At 31.3% G+C, this 8,521-nt stretch overlaps 1 pseudogene; it reads left to right on the top strand.

Annotated features, from left to right (window-relative positions):
* Positions 1-1,055: 1,055 nt before the first annotated feature.
* Positions 1,056-8,521, top strand: part of LOC131063838 (uncharacterized) — a 32,493-nt pseudogene continuing 25,027 nt past the window's right edge.

Here is an 8,521-nt window from a genome sequence, read left to right as displayed (position 1 = left end):
TCCCACCGGGCGTGCCAAAATGTTTATGGTGAAAATGGATAACAATAACAACAATATTGAAAGGCTAAAATGAATCCAACCACTAAACCCTAGCCTAACAATCAACAAAGATCCACCATAACATATGAAGATTACCTAAGACAATGCAAATAACTCAAAATCACAAAGATTATACCATCACATGTCCACTAGGGTTTTGATCTCCATTCTTCCTATCTCCATTGATCTTGCTTGATATATTTGCTCTCAGATTTTAATATGCACAAGAGCTCAACAAAGAACGGAATGTGGTTGCAAGTAGGATCGTAGTGTAGTCAATTGATCAAGTAGTTAGGGTTCGACAATGAAGAAAGCATCTCCTTAAATAGAAGACACAATAAGAAATGGAGGGTTAAGATTGAGAGGTGTAAAAAGAGAGGTCGGCTAGGATTAGAGGGTAGGTAGAGAAAATAGTAAAATAATGAAAGAGGTAGGTAGTGTATGAATTAAGAGATGAATGACATGTGTCATGTGTAGAAAAAGCTAATGAATTAATTAAATAAATAAAGATTTATTTAATTAATAGAAGAAGTAGGATAATTAAATAAATAAAAATATTTATTTAATTTAGGAAAGGGATAATTTAAATAAATAAATGTATTTATTTAAATGAGAAATAAGGCTAGAAGAGGATAAATGAATTAATTAAATAAATAAAAATTTATTTAATTAATAGAAGAATTAGGCTTAGATAATTAAATAAATAAAATATTTATTTAATTAGACATGACAATTTTGAGTGTCTATAGGCATCATTATTTTTCGCTGCGCAGAAAGATCGAGATTTTAGCCATTGAAGAGGCCGAGATACAGGAGAGTGGCAAGTCACAAAGAACGTGAAATTCAAAGCAAGAAATCAATTGCAAATTGAAGGAGCAGGTATACTAAAATTGGTTTTGGTTAAAAAAATTATATTGTAGTAGCCTAGGGTTTCGTAAATTCTTCTGCAAACAGCCCATTTTTCTCACAATCTATGTAGAATCTTGAGATTTTGGGGATTTTAATAAACCAAAACAATGGGAGAATGAAAGGTATTGAACAAATACTATCTCATAGGTTTTGATCCCTCCCAAATACCAAGAAGAAGGCACCCCAAGAATAGATAGATACTAGTGCGCATGATACTCCCCATGAGTATTCGTTGCAATACTTGTGGAAATTATATTTACAAGGGTACAAATTTCAATTATTGCAAAGAGGATTTTATTGGTGTGTAACATGCAACAACCTATGCAAATTTGAAATAACAACTTTTACATCTTTGAAGCAGAAAAGAAAGGAAAAAGCTTGCAATTTTTTTTTTTGTTACAACATTGATCTGAAACTTGAATTGATCATAAATCTAAGCCATGAGTAAAATAGTAATTACAAATGTAACTTTAGCATTTCAACTTTAATGAAAGAGAGGTTCAGAAAATACATTTTTCTAGATGCCAATATTTTGAACTTTCATAACTTTACCATCAGACCAATGAGGAGGAAAAGTATCATTAGGGCACTTTTCTGCCCAACCACGAACTTACTAGTTCCTCGTTCCACATCCAACTGGATTAGCCCGACCTTTCGCAGGGAGGCAACAAAAAACCTAACTCATGCCATTTGAACTAGTGGATAATCCTACACACATCCCTTGTTAGGCATACACTATAGGCTACCCCTAACTAACATGACCTCTGACTGGATTCTGTATCTGGATTAACAAACTAGTTGACGCTTGTAGAAATAGCATCTCTTTGGCAGGAAGTTTTAATGTATTTGCAATCACGCTAAATCATGAAATCATAGTTCATAACCCTACTCGATCGAATTAAATTCCCGAAAGTGTGCAAGTCATCATGTCTATCTCTATGTTGACCATTTTGACTCTATAGGGTTCTTTGGGTATCAATTATGTTTGGACCCAAGTTTCACTTGTTGGTCAACAAACTTGAGGTGACTGATACTATTAGGGTGTAACCCATCTTTTGAAAGAACCCTAGTTTAATTAAATTTGGAGTTCACACTTGTGCCCTTGAGCTAGAAACCTTCTCTCTCACAAGTATAAGAATGAATCCATGCTTAATGGATATGCATAAATCACTATCCTTCTATTAATGTGCCAATTCCCTATACAAATTTATCGGTCTTTAAATTACAACAGTTGAATAGTTCATAGTTCACACACTTTCAATATTGTTTACTCATGAAAAGTGGCTCATACTTGACCTCTATTAGCTAATATTAACCATTGAGTTGCATATGGTTTTTAACCCTTCATGGCTGCAATTTGAGCTTCTAGGACATGAGTTTTTTCCTAAGAACTCAATTAGCGGATGTCCACTTGTCAATCACTTGGATTTCATTCACAAAGTATATATTTGAGTTTGAACATTATTTCCCACTGAGCATCACAACTTATTTAAAATTAAGATTCAACTTTACTATTTGTAAAGATATTCTTGTTCCTCTCTAGTTTCACTATTTCATGGTCTAAGTTTGAAAAACACTAACTTAGTGGGAAAAATGTAAGGAAGGCAATAGGGTATCTAACCCTCATGTTTATACCTAATTTATGTATTCAACATGAATTATGAATAAGAGATTTCACTGTTCCATTCTGGAAAGCTTAATATTATTCATTTATATTCTAAGGAACACCACTAAGTTCCCTTATGTCTATCTAACCCTATTCATACTAAGGATTGATTAACCATTAACCATAAGTAAAAGTTGCTTACTAGTTAAGTCTACCTTGGTGAGCTTCAAAACTGATATAAATTTTCAATAATCATCTAACAACAAAATTAATTTTAGAGATGTTACCAGTGTTATGTCTCTCTCTTTGCCCTTATATGTACTTGACTTACATGTCTCAGTCATATTCCACGAACTTCATTTATTTTTTGAGTTATATTCTCATATGAAGTTTTTGTTTTAACCTTCTCATAAATCATTGCATAAAGTATTAGAGAATACAGCTAATTCCCTATATTAGGAAAGGTAAAATGGCTTAAGGGCTGCCAACTACCCATATAATTTTTAAGTTTTGAATGAACATCATGCATGACATGTCTTTGTTGTCATTGCAATGTTTGAGTGTATTTTTTTTAATAATAGAAATGCTAATGCATTATAGAAATTTGGAGAGGTTCTCTATCTTTGGGTCTTGAGCAATTTTCCATATTCTGTTTCTGTTAGAAACTTGTAGCTGAACTTGGATCTGCACACAAAAGGAGAAAAATGGTGTTTGGGGCTATATAAGGGTTTGCTAAAGTTAGTCAAACCCAGGGTTGGGACTCATCTTTACATCGATGAAGAATAGGAAATGGAAATTTGAATTGAAATGCTTGAATGGAAATTCTCAATTGAATGATTATACCTCCAATTGATAATACAATGCTCTTAGGATAAGTCCTTCATGTATTGATGCAATAACATCATAAATCATAAAAGCCCATCATGAAATCATATTGTTGTTTTTCTCTTACCCATTCTCCTTTCCTAAGATACGATTTTAGTTTTCTACACACACACATACTTATACGCCTATATATATATATATATATATTTATATTTATGTTGTCTCAGACTTGTGCTTTCTCCTTCCATAAGGGTTACAAAGGCAATTATATTCTTCTATTATTTTTTTAAAACAATTACAAAATACAGCTAAACCCTGCTGAAAATTCGAAAGAATAATATTTAGTTGAAAGGAGAGTTGTTATAACTAGCTACGATAAGACGAGAACAATTACTATGTTCATAGTCCATAAAATCTTCTCATTCATAGCTAGAAGTCATAGTATGAGAAACATTAAGACATTTGAGGTGCTTAAACATATAATACAAACAATTCTAATTAACATATTTTTCCTTCCTTATTTTAGAAAGAAGAATTGAATATTCAAGCTCTCTCTTTTTTTTTAGCTTAATTAAATTAGCATGACCTGGAGGTTTGGAGGAAACTCAACTTGATATTGTTCTCTGTGTAGTTTTTCAGCTACTTGAACCCTCCTAAGTTTTTTCCAGAAGAACTAACCAGCGCTTAATGAAGGAAAACGTTAGCAAGATACAGAGCTCCAAATATTTCTCAAACCCTTTTTCCCTCCTCCCATCATTTTCCCAAAAACATGTCATATATCCCTGAAAAATGAGGCGGATTGTCCATTTTGCCCTAATCCTTAGCAGTCACGTGAATTTCCTTCATCCTCCTCATGCCAATTTCATGCCCTTTCGTGACAGGGAAGACAAGAAAATCATGCCAAATTCTTGTGAACTTATTCTTTTATATTTCGACTATTACACATATTAATTTTCAATGCCTTTACAAAACACACAACTTTCCTTGTTTATGCCCGATAAAGAGATATTAAAATGACATTGAAATAAGCATTATTTTATACAAACAAGAGACGCATAGCGTCATGTCCCTGCCGAGTGTTCGAATTGTGAAAGCTAGAGTGGAAAAGGAAAAGTAGTGAAAGGTAGAGTAGAAAATGAAAAGTAGAGCATTGTATAAACGAAAGCATAAAAGATTATTGAGATCAATTAAACTTCACTCATCACTGTATACATGTGTATCATGAGTTATTTTCAATTAATAGGGCAAATGGGAGTTTATTGATCAAAAAATTGTAAAGCATATAACAAAATACCTAGCAAATGTAGGGGTACCAGTAGACCATAGAACACACCCTATCACAACTTTCATTGTTGTTTCAATAATGATCCAACATATCAAACTAACATTGAGAGCAAGTTAACTTTCTTGCCCAATAACTTCAAGTACGCATTTAAATAAAACTATTTCAAAATATATGGTCTACAACTTTGTATAATATGTTATGTACAATATTTTAAGAAAATGATCTATATTAATTATAAGCTACTATCTATGTCTAGTTGAAACAAAAACAAAAGCTACAACCCAAAAATAGTTAGATTGAAGTTGAACTTGTAAGGCACATGAGCAAAGAGAACATACTCAACAATTCTCTATATTTGTAAATAATATGAAATGCTTATGTTGTTAAATTTTGAGTGTATTATACGTAGAATATTTTAGTAGAACGAGAACCAAAAGCAACTTTTGACTAGGGATTCATAAGAAGGACAATTATAAGCAAATTTTTCATTATTATTCTATTGCACATTACAATCAATTTGCACAAACAAATCAAACTTAGCTGTTATTAGTGGATGATTTCCACATAACAACATTAAAGAAAAAATCATTTGTAAATAATTTGAAGTCATAAAATAAATAAAACAATAAATTTTATACTTGTATTAAGTTCTGTTAGCATTATGACAAAAAATTGAACTAATTTATGCCCTTATTTAATTTGAACTTGCATTCAATATTATATCATATAAAATTTAAACCTAAACCAAACCAATTCAAGTTAGCATAATCAATAGGTAAAATGCATGTGAAATAGATTAAATTTAGTCAATTTTTTTGAAATTCTTTTACTGTAGGAAGGAAGAATAATGCTTGGAAATTTTTAAAAGAAAAAATATGTTTGATTTTGTTCTAATTTTGCCATAAACAAAAAGATTCAATGTCATTCAAAGATCATCTGTACTGACTCTAAACATTTCAAAAAGATATAAATATATTTAGTCTTTCTGGATTCAATTAATCTAGATTAAAATTTCATTTCTTATTAAAATACTTTGTATATCTATATATTTTTTTTAATTTGACTTCCTAAGATAGAAATTGAGAGCACAGAAGCAAAAGTGGTTTCTAAATGTTGGAAGGAAAGTTGTTTAAAAAGACGTGGTAATTTGTGGGAAGACCACATGCATCAAACAAACAGCTGCCAAGAGCCTTAGACAATAGTTGTCAAAGCCAGGGCAAACTAGTAAATCACACTGCCATTTCTCATGCTGAACCTCTAATATTTCTGTATTCCCCTCATTTGGAAGAAAATCAGTAGCTAAAAGAACAAAACAAAAGGAAAAATGGGGAAATCAATCCTTGTCTAATTTCACTATTTTTAATTTTTAGAGCTTATTGCTATTTTTTAAATAACTCTCCTTGGGGACTTTGGACTGACTTTTTTCTGGGAGGTTCTGCTTGTGCTTATAATTGATCCCTATTAATAAAATTTAAAATTATTTTCTACAATAATTATTTTTTAAATATTATTTCCAACAACTCACAATAAATTAAATTTTTTTATCTCTGTTGTTTCTAATAGAACTACAAAGTATGCATAACAACCAATTTTTTGAATTGGATTTACATATTCAAAATTTTCTGATTCAAAGTCGAATGTGTTAAGCATATGACTAGATTAACCCTGCCGTCAATGTCCATGAAAAAATCCCTGTGAAATTTCGTAAGAAATATCAGGAGACTGTTTTAAAAAGAAAAATAGAAAAAAATTTATGAAGCAGACTTAATTGGGAAAATTAGAAGCAGAAGACAAAAAGAATTTTCAAATACAGTAACAAAAGACACAACAAACTTACTTTGTGAAAAATCAATACCATGCAATTCATCTAGTCTTTCCAGTCTTCTCAGTCTTGGTAGTCTCCAGTAATAGTAGTTTCTAGATTGCCTCGTTTTCTCCAAGCTTCTCAGCTGCTACAATGTAAATATTGATATGATAACTTCCAAATACGGTAGAGGAATCTTCTTTTTAGTTAATTCCAGTCTAGAATTTTTGTGGAATCATTAGGGGAAAAATTCATAACGTGAAAAAAAAATGAATAAATTAGCCTCAGAATAGTTAGGGGAAAAGTCCACAACATGGAAAAAAATGAATAAATTAGCCTAACCATAACAGAGTAAGCCATTTCAATAAAACTAAAGAACTTCCACAAAATTTCAGAAAACCTGTGAAGCTGCAAAATGAAAATATGTTTACCTCAATATTTGCACAAAGCCTGGGTAAAAAGGATGTCAAGTTATACAGCTCAAGTTACAGAGCTCTTTCGAATGGATTCCAATTGTTTTGTGGACAGACAAGGTGTCAATTGTATTTTACCCAATTTGAAAATTAAAGCTAATCACATTTTCTTAATTTTCTTATAATTAAAAGAATTTTTATACCAGGAACGAGCTCAGCTGTATCCCTGGTTTTATTTAGAACCCTCTTTTTATATTTCAGATTTTCCATTTAATTCATTTTTGTTTATTGTAACATGCCAGATAAATTTTGAATAAATTTTGAAACTTGCAGAATTTTGCTTTTTGGAAAGCACTAAGCATTACATTGTTTACAATGGCTGAGCGTAACACCCAACACAGCTTCACGCCTAAACTAAAGAAACAGATTTAGAAAAATGCCTCTGCTCTAAACTAAAGAAACGGATTTAGAAAAGAGAAATAAACCTGAAAAAACAGCTACAAAACAGAGGATTTGGTTCTGGCTAAATTTCTTTGCACCATTTGCCGCAAGAATGAAGACTCCAACAATTGCACAGATTTAGGATCAGAAACAAGGGTTTTCTAAACATACCTCTTTAGTACTCAAATAAAAGTATCCGCTTCTCTTGGCTGCCTGAAATAAGCCACTGCTAAGCTTTTATGTATTTGCAGAACACCACCAACCAACAGTTGATTTAGAAACAGCTAGAAACATCGATAGACAAAGAAAGCTACCACACAAATATGCATTAATGCGATGTCAAGTTACACAGCTCTTGCAATGGACCTCTATAAAAGTTATGTCAAGTTACAGAGCTCTTTAGAATGGTATTCCAATAGTTTTGTAGACAGACGTAGCGAAATGAGCTAGAAAACATTGAAATGAATAAACAATCGAACTTATTTGTCTGGGAAGTTTCCAGATAATCAGAGTTTCCAGAAAATGCATCAAATCCCATACACATTTAATGATTTTGATTTATTGCATTCTTAAAGTTTTTGGGCTTATTTATTTATTTATTATTAATTGCATTTAATCAAATATTTTAATGGCTTTCACCAATCATATTAAACATAAATACTATCATATTAAGTATTATTCCAATTTAAATTTGTCAACATTTGCTTCAGCATTCAACCTCTCAAAACTCTTACCGCTCATTGGACAAGGTGAAAAAGTAAATTGCATCAAACAATTGCGTTAGTTTCTGCCGTTGGCAGGAACTAAAAACTTAGCATTCGATACCTTTGCTAAGTACCAATATAAGCTTTAGTGATGCTTAAAAAATATATATTTAACTTTATTAAAATAACCATAATAGAATCAGCTAATGCATTGAACAAGTGGACCTTACGTTGGAAGAACATAAGCATAATATATTTATATATCCTATGTATATTTACATTTATCGAGCACGAGCCAAATGCAATTTTTAATTTAATTATTAAAAATAAGAAAAATAAATCAATTAATAATAGTAATAAATTAACTTGGAAACCAATCTTTGACCTAGAGTCATGAAACCCTAAAGACTCCTATATAGACCAGATTGGGGTTACCTGAAGTGACAATCTGACAAAAGATATGGTCAATATGAGTCGATCTTACTTAACTTACGG

This window comes from Cryptomeria japonica, chromosome 10 (assembly GCF_030272615.1).
Source record: "Cryptomeria japonica chromosome 10, Sugi_1.0, whole genome shotgun sequence".
NCBI lineage: Eukaryota > Viridiplantae > Streptophyta > Pinopsida > Cupressales > Cupressaceae > Cryptomeria > Cryptomeria japonica.
This window is presented reverse-complemented; position numbering and strand designations above follow the sequence as displayed.